Source organism: Giraffa tippelskirchi, chromosome X (genome assembly GCF_054371585.1).
Source record: "Giraffa tippelskirchi isolate mGirTip1 chromosome X, T2T-mGirTip1v1.2.pri, whole genome shotgun sequence".
In the NCBI taxonomy this organism is placed as follows: Eukaryota; Metazoa; Chordata; class Mammalia; order Artiodactyla; family Giraffidae; genus Giraffa; species Giraffa tippelskirchi.
In genome coordinates, this window is record NC_137289.1 from 3,084,156 (window position 1) to 3,092,406 (window position 8,251).

Here is an 8,251-nt window from a genome sequence, read left to right on the forward strand (position 1 = left end):
AGGAACAAAACAGCTTCAGCCTTGCCTTCCAGGAGCTGCAGCCAGAGGGCACAGGAGTTGGGGCTTGCGTGTATGTGTATGTGCTGGACTCTGGCCACCGTGAGCAAAGCATGAGTAGGTGCACGACCAGCAGGGGGGCGAGGGGCAGGCCTTCCTCCCCGAGAGGAGTTGGGACACTCTGCAGCCAGGGAGCTGACAGGAGGTCCAGCTGTGTTTCTGCATGTGTATGGACCTTCTGCAGGGCGCCGACCCTGGCTGGCAGGGATCAAACACAATGCGGTCTATTGGCACCACAGTCCTCGGCTCAGCTCCGGGCAGACACGTTAGGCATGGCTCAGAGATCAAGCGTGAGGAAGCAATGGGACAAGGCAAGAGGGCATAGCCAACCGTGACCCATGCGGCCAAGCCCAGTGACCGAAAACAGATGTGACAGGGACATCTGGATGAAGTCACTGAGGCCTTGGGCCACCCAGTGCAGGGGCTGGCTGCTGGGCCAACTTGAGGCAATGTTTTAGTAAAGCTCTGTCTGTGAGCATTTTTATGGGGCTCTGGCTCCCCCACCATGGGATGAAGGTGTCGTGACTAGACCGTGGAGAAACAAAACCTGCAAGGAGGACCCTGGCTGTCACATCTGTCCCCTCTGGCCCTCTTATGACAAACTGCTTGAGGATCCAGTCAGCTCCCCTGGCCAGAGTTCCTCCATGCCCACCTCCTGGCTGAATTCAACCTGGGGGCCACCACCCTCAGTGAGAAGGGGAGACAGGGAGGCAGGGAGGACACCTCTGCGTGACCCTCGCGGCTGTGCAACAGCTCAACACATCAGAAGACTGGCCCTGCCAATGGGGGATCTGGGCCCAGGGGTGGGGCTGGTACCCATGTCCTCTGTGAATAAGAGCCTCCAGGGGTCCCAGCATCGGGGAACAGGCTCAAAGAAAAGTCCCCGTGCTTTATTGCCACCTCCCAGAAGAGACAGGTGGGTCCTCTTTGGTTGTGTTTCAAGCAAAAGCCTCTGAGCTTTAAGATGAGGGTTCACCCTTGTATGTTAATGCCTGTGAGAGATCTCTCTCGAGGTCCTTCAGGGTAATGATGTGCCCCAGGGGACAGGTGACAATGAGGTAGTCAAAGCCCACCTGCTGGAGAGCCCCACCTCTAGCCAAGGGGCTTCCTTAGCGAGCTTCCCTTTGCAGCCATCCCGGCAGCTCTGAGCCTGAAGGGAGGGGCAGCAGAAACAGAAGCTGACAAGACAGTGGCAACACTGCTTGTTTGGAGATAAACCGTCTGGGCCCACTATCTGTCACTTCACAGGAGAGGCACAGCTGGTGTCTCTTCCAACTCACGTGCAAAGGAAGGAGCAAGAGACACAGAGTCCAAGTTCCGTGGTGTCAGAAAAAGTCACTGGACCCGTCACTTACCCTGTCTGGCTGAGGATGAAGCCTGGGTCTCAAAGCACTCCCAGACCCCTGCGCCTGGCCATGAGGGGGCGGCACTGGCTTCAGTGCAGCTCATAACCAGGGCCATAGCCTCCCGTCCTTCCTTGGCAGCATCCCTGGAGGTCAAAGGCCCGGCACCCTAGTGAGGACCTGCACCCAGACAAACAATGCTGAGGCCCCAGGCAGGACATGGCAGGGAGCAGGAAGGGGGCTGGGGATTCCTGTTTGGTTATCCTCATCCGGTCCTTTTCTCAAGGCACAAGCTTGGCCAAGTATCGAAGTTTGGACCCTGGTCAACTTAAGCTGGCACTGGCTCAGCTGACCTGACTCCCCAGGCCAAAAGGGCTGGAACGATCAAACATCCCATTTTGTGAGACAGTCTCCCGAGACCAGCTCTCAGGAACGAGGACATCCTGATTCCCGGTCCCAGCAGCTGGTGAGAGGACAGTCAGCAGAGAGGTTGTTTTCCTCCAGGGGTTCCTGGGATCCAGAGATTCTCGGCAGCAGTTCAGGGGGAAGGGGCCCCTCAGAGACCTTCCAGACTGATGGCTGAGCAGCTGGGTCATGTCCAAGTCCCTCAGTCAGCTAAGCAGCACACAGCTCCCAGGAGCCCTAGCCAGCCTCTTTGCTCTGTGCGAGCAGCAGAGTGGAGCGCCTTGCCGGCCTGTGATGTTCCCATCCTAGGCCTCATGCCTGGAAGCCAAGGGGTGGCAGGAAGGAGGCGCACCACGTGGAAAAAAGAGCTGGAGGAGACTTGGGTTGCAGAGGGGGAAAATGTAATATGGAAAAAAAAATGCATGGACTAGGGGGAATATTTGTAAATGTGCTTTACAGGTAAATGACTTCTGCATGAAAGTCTGGAATTTTACCTCCCCTCATCCCACCCTTCAACACCCCAGAATCTAGACTTCTTGGCGTCAGCACCAGAAGGGCCCAGGGAGGCAGATGTCTGAGGCTGGCCAGCTCCCTTCAGGAGGTGGGGAGTTCAAGCCCCAGTAGGACACAGCCACCTGGCCACCCGTCACTTCTGTGCCCCTTTTCTAGCTCTCAGCAGGCCGGATATAAGCAACTGGTTTGGGCAACTGGGCTATTGCAGAGGTGGCTTGGTCTCAAAGGCCAGCAAGGGCTTCTGGGCAGGACCCTCTGAGATGTCTCTGTGGAGGCCAGGGGGCTGGGCAGAGTCAACATGCCAGGGACCCTTTGCCAGAGCCACTGACAAGAGCTATCCCCAGTGTGGCCACCTCCCCCTGCTGAGCCTCCCAGCACACACTCCAGGTGTCTCTGCAGCCTGGAACCAAGGTGGTCTTCAGTTCATTCCAGTGGGGCCCACAGACAGTCAAGGGGGTTGAAAGGGACCCAGGGGTCACCAGAGCCCACTTCCATCCCAACCAACTCTCTCCACCCCAGGAACACCCCTGCACCCTTACTCCTGCCACCCATTCAGCCTCTGCTAGAGCAGTTCCAGTGACAGGGAAGTCCTCTCCACTTGCCTCTGGTCATGGGAGATCACAAGTGAGGCTGCCATCTTCCTTCCCAGCCCCCTCCTTCCTCACTCTTGTCCACTGCAGATCCTGACTTCCCACATTTTCATTTATCCCATAAGGCTTTTCAGAAAGGTGAAGCCCGACCCGGTGCTGGACAGACAGACAGACAGACAGGGGCCTAGAGCAGCACTGCGTTTCCCAAAAAGGTGCCTTTGGCTCGGGTCTTTCTGAAAAAACAATGAAAGAATGAGTAGGAGCTCGCTGGGCAGAAGTAATGAGGCAAGTCCTGGTTTTGTGTTTTGTTTTGTTTCAGTCTTAAACCAGGCGCTGCCTGATGTGAGCATTTGTACCTGGGATACCCGTTCTGGTGGTAGGAATCCTCGGGCCTGCTCAATGGGAAACTGACCGAGTCATCAGAAAGTCGCGTGTTGAGCCAACAATCCTGGGGACCAGATCAAGGGGCCGCCCAGAGCACCCGCAGCATGCCCACGATGCAGCCAGGGACTGCCAGGGACAACAAGCAGCAGCAGTGGGGGGCCTACCCACCATTGCTCCCAGAGGCCAGGCCTCCTCTCGGACCCAGGCTGTGGCCACAGAGCCACAGAGCCACCTTGGCTGCCACCACCTCTTGCAGTAGGTTGTGAGCACCCTTCCCACAGGAAAAGCCTAGGGAGTGTTTCCGAAAGTGGATTCTAGGTCCCTCTGGCATCTAGGTCTCCTGGTACACGTGCTTAAGTTGCAGGTTCTGGCTCCCCTAATTCCTTATAGAGTTTGAGAATGACACCCCCTGAGCCACTGGTCCTTTCATTGTCCAGCCGGTCCCACCTCCTGACCCTGCTGTGGCCCCTGGAAGGTGACAGTCACACGAGTGCTCCCACATCAGCATCCCCTTTCCTGAAGAAAATGACCAGAAGTGTTCACAGTGGGGGATCCGGATACGGCGGGTCTTGGTACCAGTCTTACCACTTTTCTGTGAGTTTTTGATTACTCCAAGATAAAAGCTAAAAACTCAAGAGTGAAAATCATCAAAGAAAGCAAATCAGATGCTAGTTAGTAGGCATCCAGAAATGACCAAGAATGAAGTGTTCTGTGCCAAATCACTTAACTGTGGGTAGACATAATATGTGCATCATTGGCACAGACTAGCAGGGATTTTAAAATGGTTTCTCCTCGGGTGGGGAGGCCATATCCCTCCCAACCTGGCCTCAACCTCACTCCTGGTGACCATGGCCCCTGGAGGAGGATATGGTGACCCTGGCTCCACTGACAGCCCTGAAAGCACAGCGCTTCTAGCTTCAGCCTCCCTTCTGGACAGGTGACACGGGGCCTCCAGAGCTTTCATGATGTGCTCAGGTTTGCACAACTAGACTGTGGCCAAGCTGGAGTCTTAACCCTGTCTGGTCTCCCAGCCACTTTCCTACCACTTGACTGTAAAGGTGCATGCATGTCCCATCACACACCCTATGACCACCAGTCAAGCTCTTCTGAGGGTCACTTTCAGACACACGGATCTCTGGGTGGCTGCCCTTGACCTAGCATCGGTCAGCTGTCTGCAAGTGCAGCAGGAAGGAATGCAGGACCCCGGATGGATCCCAAACTTCGGGGCCCAAAGACCTGGGGCACCATATATGTTGCTGCTCAGGACTCTGGAACCATGGAAAGCTCTCTTCTCCCCCAACCATGCTCCTGTCTGATGCTAGGGGCAGGGGCTGGCAGTTGGGGCAGCCTCATTCAACAAGCAGAAAGCAAGTGGGCATTATGCATGAGCTGGCACCTTATGAGCTGTGGCCTGAAGCAAGATCCAGTCCAAAGGGATCAGTCAGCCATGGAGGCTGAGTGGGGAAGGGAGACAGCAGGCTTCCAGCTTCCGGAGTACATTGGGCCAGATTTGAAATTTTTCTTGGCATCAACTGAGGGCAGTTCAGGGACCAGGTGCCGATGCCTACCATGGGCAGGTCCCAGGCCCACTGCTGGGGGCTCAGACTCTCTGTCCCGCTAAATCTTAGGCCACAGGGGTGCTAAGCAGAAGCACAAGGCAGGCTAGAGGCCGAGGTGAAGCGTTGGCTGCTCCTGGGATCAGTACCGTCAGGTTGGGGCACTCCATCTGGAATCTGGCTCGAGTTGAGGAGGAAGGGAGGTAGACAGTTTCAAAGAAGAATGTGCGGGCCTTGACTGGGCAATTCCTGAGCTCCTTCTGCTGCTTCCAAGTCCTCCTCCTCCAGGAAGTATTTTCTGATCCTCCCAGCCAGGCCTGCTCCCCCATCCCAGGCTCCCACAGCCCCTTGTGCTAATGCTACTCAGGGCAGCAGCCCTCAGTGTGGTCGTGGTCCACCTCTGTCGCTGAGTTGTGTGTGTCCAGAGGGTACAAACGAACAGATCTGAGCACTTGCTGTGTGCCTGGCCCTGTGCTGGGCGCCTCACATCAGCTCTCCATAGTTGAGCACAGAGGCCCCAGTGAGGTCCTGGCTTCTGAAGGCACAAGGGCTAGGGCTGGGAACTGATGGACAGTGGGGGTAGGGCAGGTGAGATGGTTCTGCTCCTTCGCATCCTGGGGTGGTCCAGGGGTGATGAGGTGAACAGCACAAGTACCAGGGCCAACCTGCAAGCTGGCTCCTGGTCTGTGCATCTGTGTCCTGGCCCCTTGCTTTGAAGCAGTAAACAGGGCCTCTGAGCTGGTCTCTGCATTGCTCCTGATTTTTCAGATGAGGCAGTGGAGACCCTGGGAAGGTAGGGCACTATTCCACCCCCACCTTCCACCACAGCTCTAAGTGAGCTGGTAATGACAAGTGGGAATGCAGAGCTCCTCCCCACTGTCCAGGTCTGTTGGCCCATGGGGCCCTGTTTTCTGTTCCAAGCCAGGTACCACGATCAGCAGTCCACAAGGCCATGAGGCCCAGGCAGTACTGGGTCCAGGTGCCAGGGGTCTGGACCACCTCTGGGTGGGTTGTGACGGGCTCTCTCTCAGGGTTTGCTGAGTGGTCCTGAGATGTGGCTGTGTGGCCTTCCATGGTGTGAAGACCATGTGCAAATGGCTCAGCATGAGCATAATTCCTATTGCAAAGCCCTGGCACACTCACCACCAACCTCATGTGAGCCCCCAGCATCCCTGGGTAGGAGGTAACCAGGCGTCTTACCCTCTTGGACATCCCCTGCTCAGAAGTAGCTGAGTAGGCAGAGGAGTTGAGCTTTTAGTCTCTTTCCAAGGCAGAGGTATCACTGTGCCTTTCCAAAGAGGACAAGGCTCTTGGCTCCCCTGCCCCCGAAACAATCCAGCCACAGAGCCTGCTCATGGCAGATCCTGTTGATAACACCCAGCCGCGCTTGATTCGGCGCCTTAGGTCTGAGCAGCTACCTTCCCAGTGGCCCTTCAGGAGACTACCTGGTGCCCAGCACACGCTCATCACAAGTAACCGGTGAACCTCCTGGTCTGGGCGCCAGGGTGAGCCAGACTCTGGGTCTTGGTTTTCTCATCTACAAAATGGACACAGGGAGAACTAGCTGATCTAAGATTCCCTTATTCCCGCGGCCTGCAATCAACTCACAGAGCACCCTGGCCCCAGGCCATTTACTAACAATCACCCCCTCTCTAGCAGAAAGAGGGTGGGCCAGGCCAGCCTTAGGTGCCTCTCTTCTTAGTCTCTTCACTCACAGCGAAATCAGAAAACTAAGTATCGTCCCTCAGCCGGCAGAAGCCCTTAGAGTGAAGATTATGGATGGGGAAACTGAGGCCCCGAGTCGTCGCTGTCACCCGGCTGGGCTCTTCCCGAGTCCCCCCCTCCCCCACCGCGGACTCTGCCGGCCGCGCCGACGGCGGACGGCGACTCGACTGCCCTACCTGGCACAGGTGCCCGGCTCGCGGGACGGGCGTAGGTAGGGTCCGGCGGGCGCGGGGCGCGGGCTCCCACCGGTGCGCAGCGCCAGCCGGGCCGGGCCGGGCCGGGCCGGGGAGCGGACGCGGGGCGCGGGGAGCGATGGGGAGCACGCGGGCCGGTGAGGAGGCGCGGACTGGGCTCCGCCCGCAGGAGAACAAACAGGTTTTCTCCGGCGCCCAGAGCCTCGCCCCTCGCCCCTCCCCTCGGCCGGCCCCCTTCCTCTGCCCTCTCCTGGGGTAGGTAGATGCGCCTGGCACATTCCGGACATTCCCCCGCCAGGGTCCTCGGCCCGCCGGCCGCTTCCCGGCCCCGCCTCCTGGGGCCGCTGGAGAAATCAAGGCCTGGGTTCCCCGCACCGAGCCCAGAGTGAGCTCCCGAAGGCTCGGCCGCTGTGGAAAACTTCCAGGCAAATTCCTCTGGGCTCGCGGCCCCCGGGCTGGGAGGCCGCCGCCACGTGAATGGCCCGGGCTGCCCAGTTGCGCCCCAGCCCGCGCCCGGCCCAATCTGGCCCCGGTTTGGGGCGATGATTTGCGCAGATGCTGCGGGTTCATTCTGTGGAGAGCTACTGTTCCTAGATCCATTTTACAGATGGAGATCCCAGACAGGAGTGGGGAGGGGCGCTGGGGGCTGTCGGCTCAGATCATGCAGGAAGTCCCGGAGGCTGGGAAGGAGAAGAAAAGCAGAGAGCCTACTACCCGGCGGCGCCTGAGTTCTCATCCTGGGAAACCCTCCTGGGAAACTTGGGGTTTCAAAGACACTGCAGCGAACACCCTGTCCGCCTAGCCAGGGCACCCCTGCAAACTCGGTGGGGGGACACAGCCAGATCCCGAGGTCCAGTGCAGTTTCATGAGTATCATTCATTCATTCCTGCTTTTTGAGTACTTGTGCCATTGTTATGCTTGCTGAGTACTGGTGACAGTGAAGGCAGTGGGCTAGGGGCTAGCATGGACTGAGTGTCAGAAGAAGCCTCTACCCTTACCTGTGGGGCTTCTCTCTCCAAGAGACCACACAGAATCGGCCAGGAGATGATCTATGAGGATGAGAGCATCCAAACCACGGAGCAACGGGTTCTCCTTCAACAAACCCTGCTGAATCTAGGTCCCAAGGGTCCTCCAATCCATCCACTTCTCTCCACGCCCACTGCCACCACCCCAGTCCAAGCCTGGGCTACGGGACCAGCCTCCTCATTGTTTTCCCTGCCTCTGGTCTTGCCTTCCTCCCCATCCAGTCTCCACACAGCAGTCACTCAAGGACTTTGCACATGGCTCCAAAGCTGCCTGTAGCTCTTTGATGGCTTCCCATGGCTCTCAAGATAAAAGACAACCTCTTTAAGGGGCTCAAGGATTTGGCTGCAGACCCAGCCACTCTCTTCCCTTGGTTCAATATGTTCCAGCCACATTCACCACCTTCCACTTTCTGAATACATCCTGTCTCCTTGACGCTTGTACTCCTGGTGCTCAGACTC

At 57.6% G+C, this 8,251-nt stretch overlaps 1 protein-coding gene across 13 annotated transcripts in view; it reads right to left on the minus strand.

Annotated features, from left to right (window-relative positions):
• Nucleotides 1–7,162, minus strand: part of ZNF185 (zinc finger protein 185 with LIM domain) — a 52,840-nt gene extending 45,678 nt beyond the window's left edge. For 9 of the 13 annotated variants that reach the window (XM_081567364.1, XM_081567368.1, XM_081567365.1 and 6 more), the window contains exon 1: nucleotides 6,750–7,155. The gene's annotated coding sequence lies outside the window, so the exon portion shown is untranslated. Of the gene's footprint in view, nucleotides 1–6,749 lie in introns of all 13 variants that reach the window. The other 4 variants (XM_081567360.1, XM_081567357.1, XM_081567369.1 and 1 more) reach the window with 2 other exon arrangements.
• Between the last annotated feature and the right edge of the window lie 1,089 nt (nucleotides 7,163–8,251).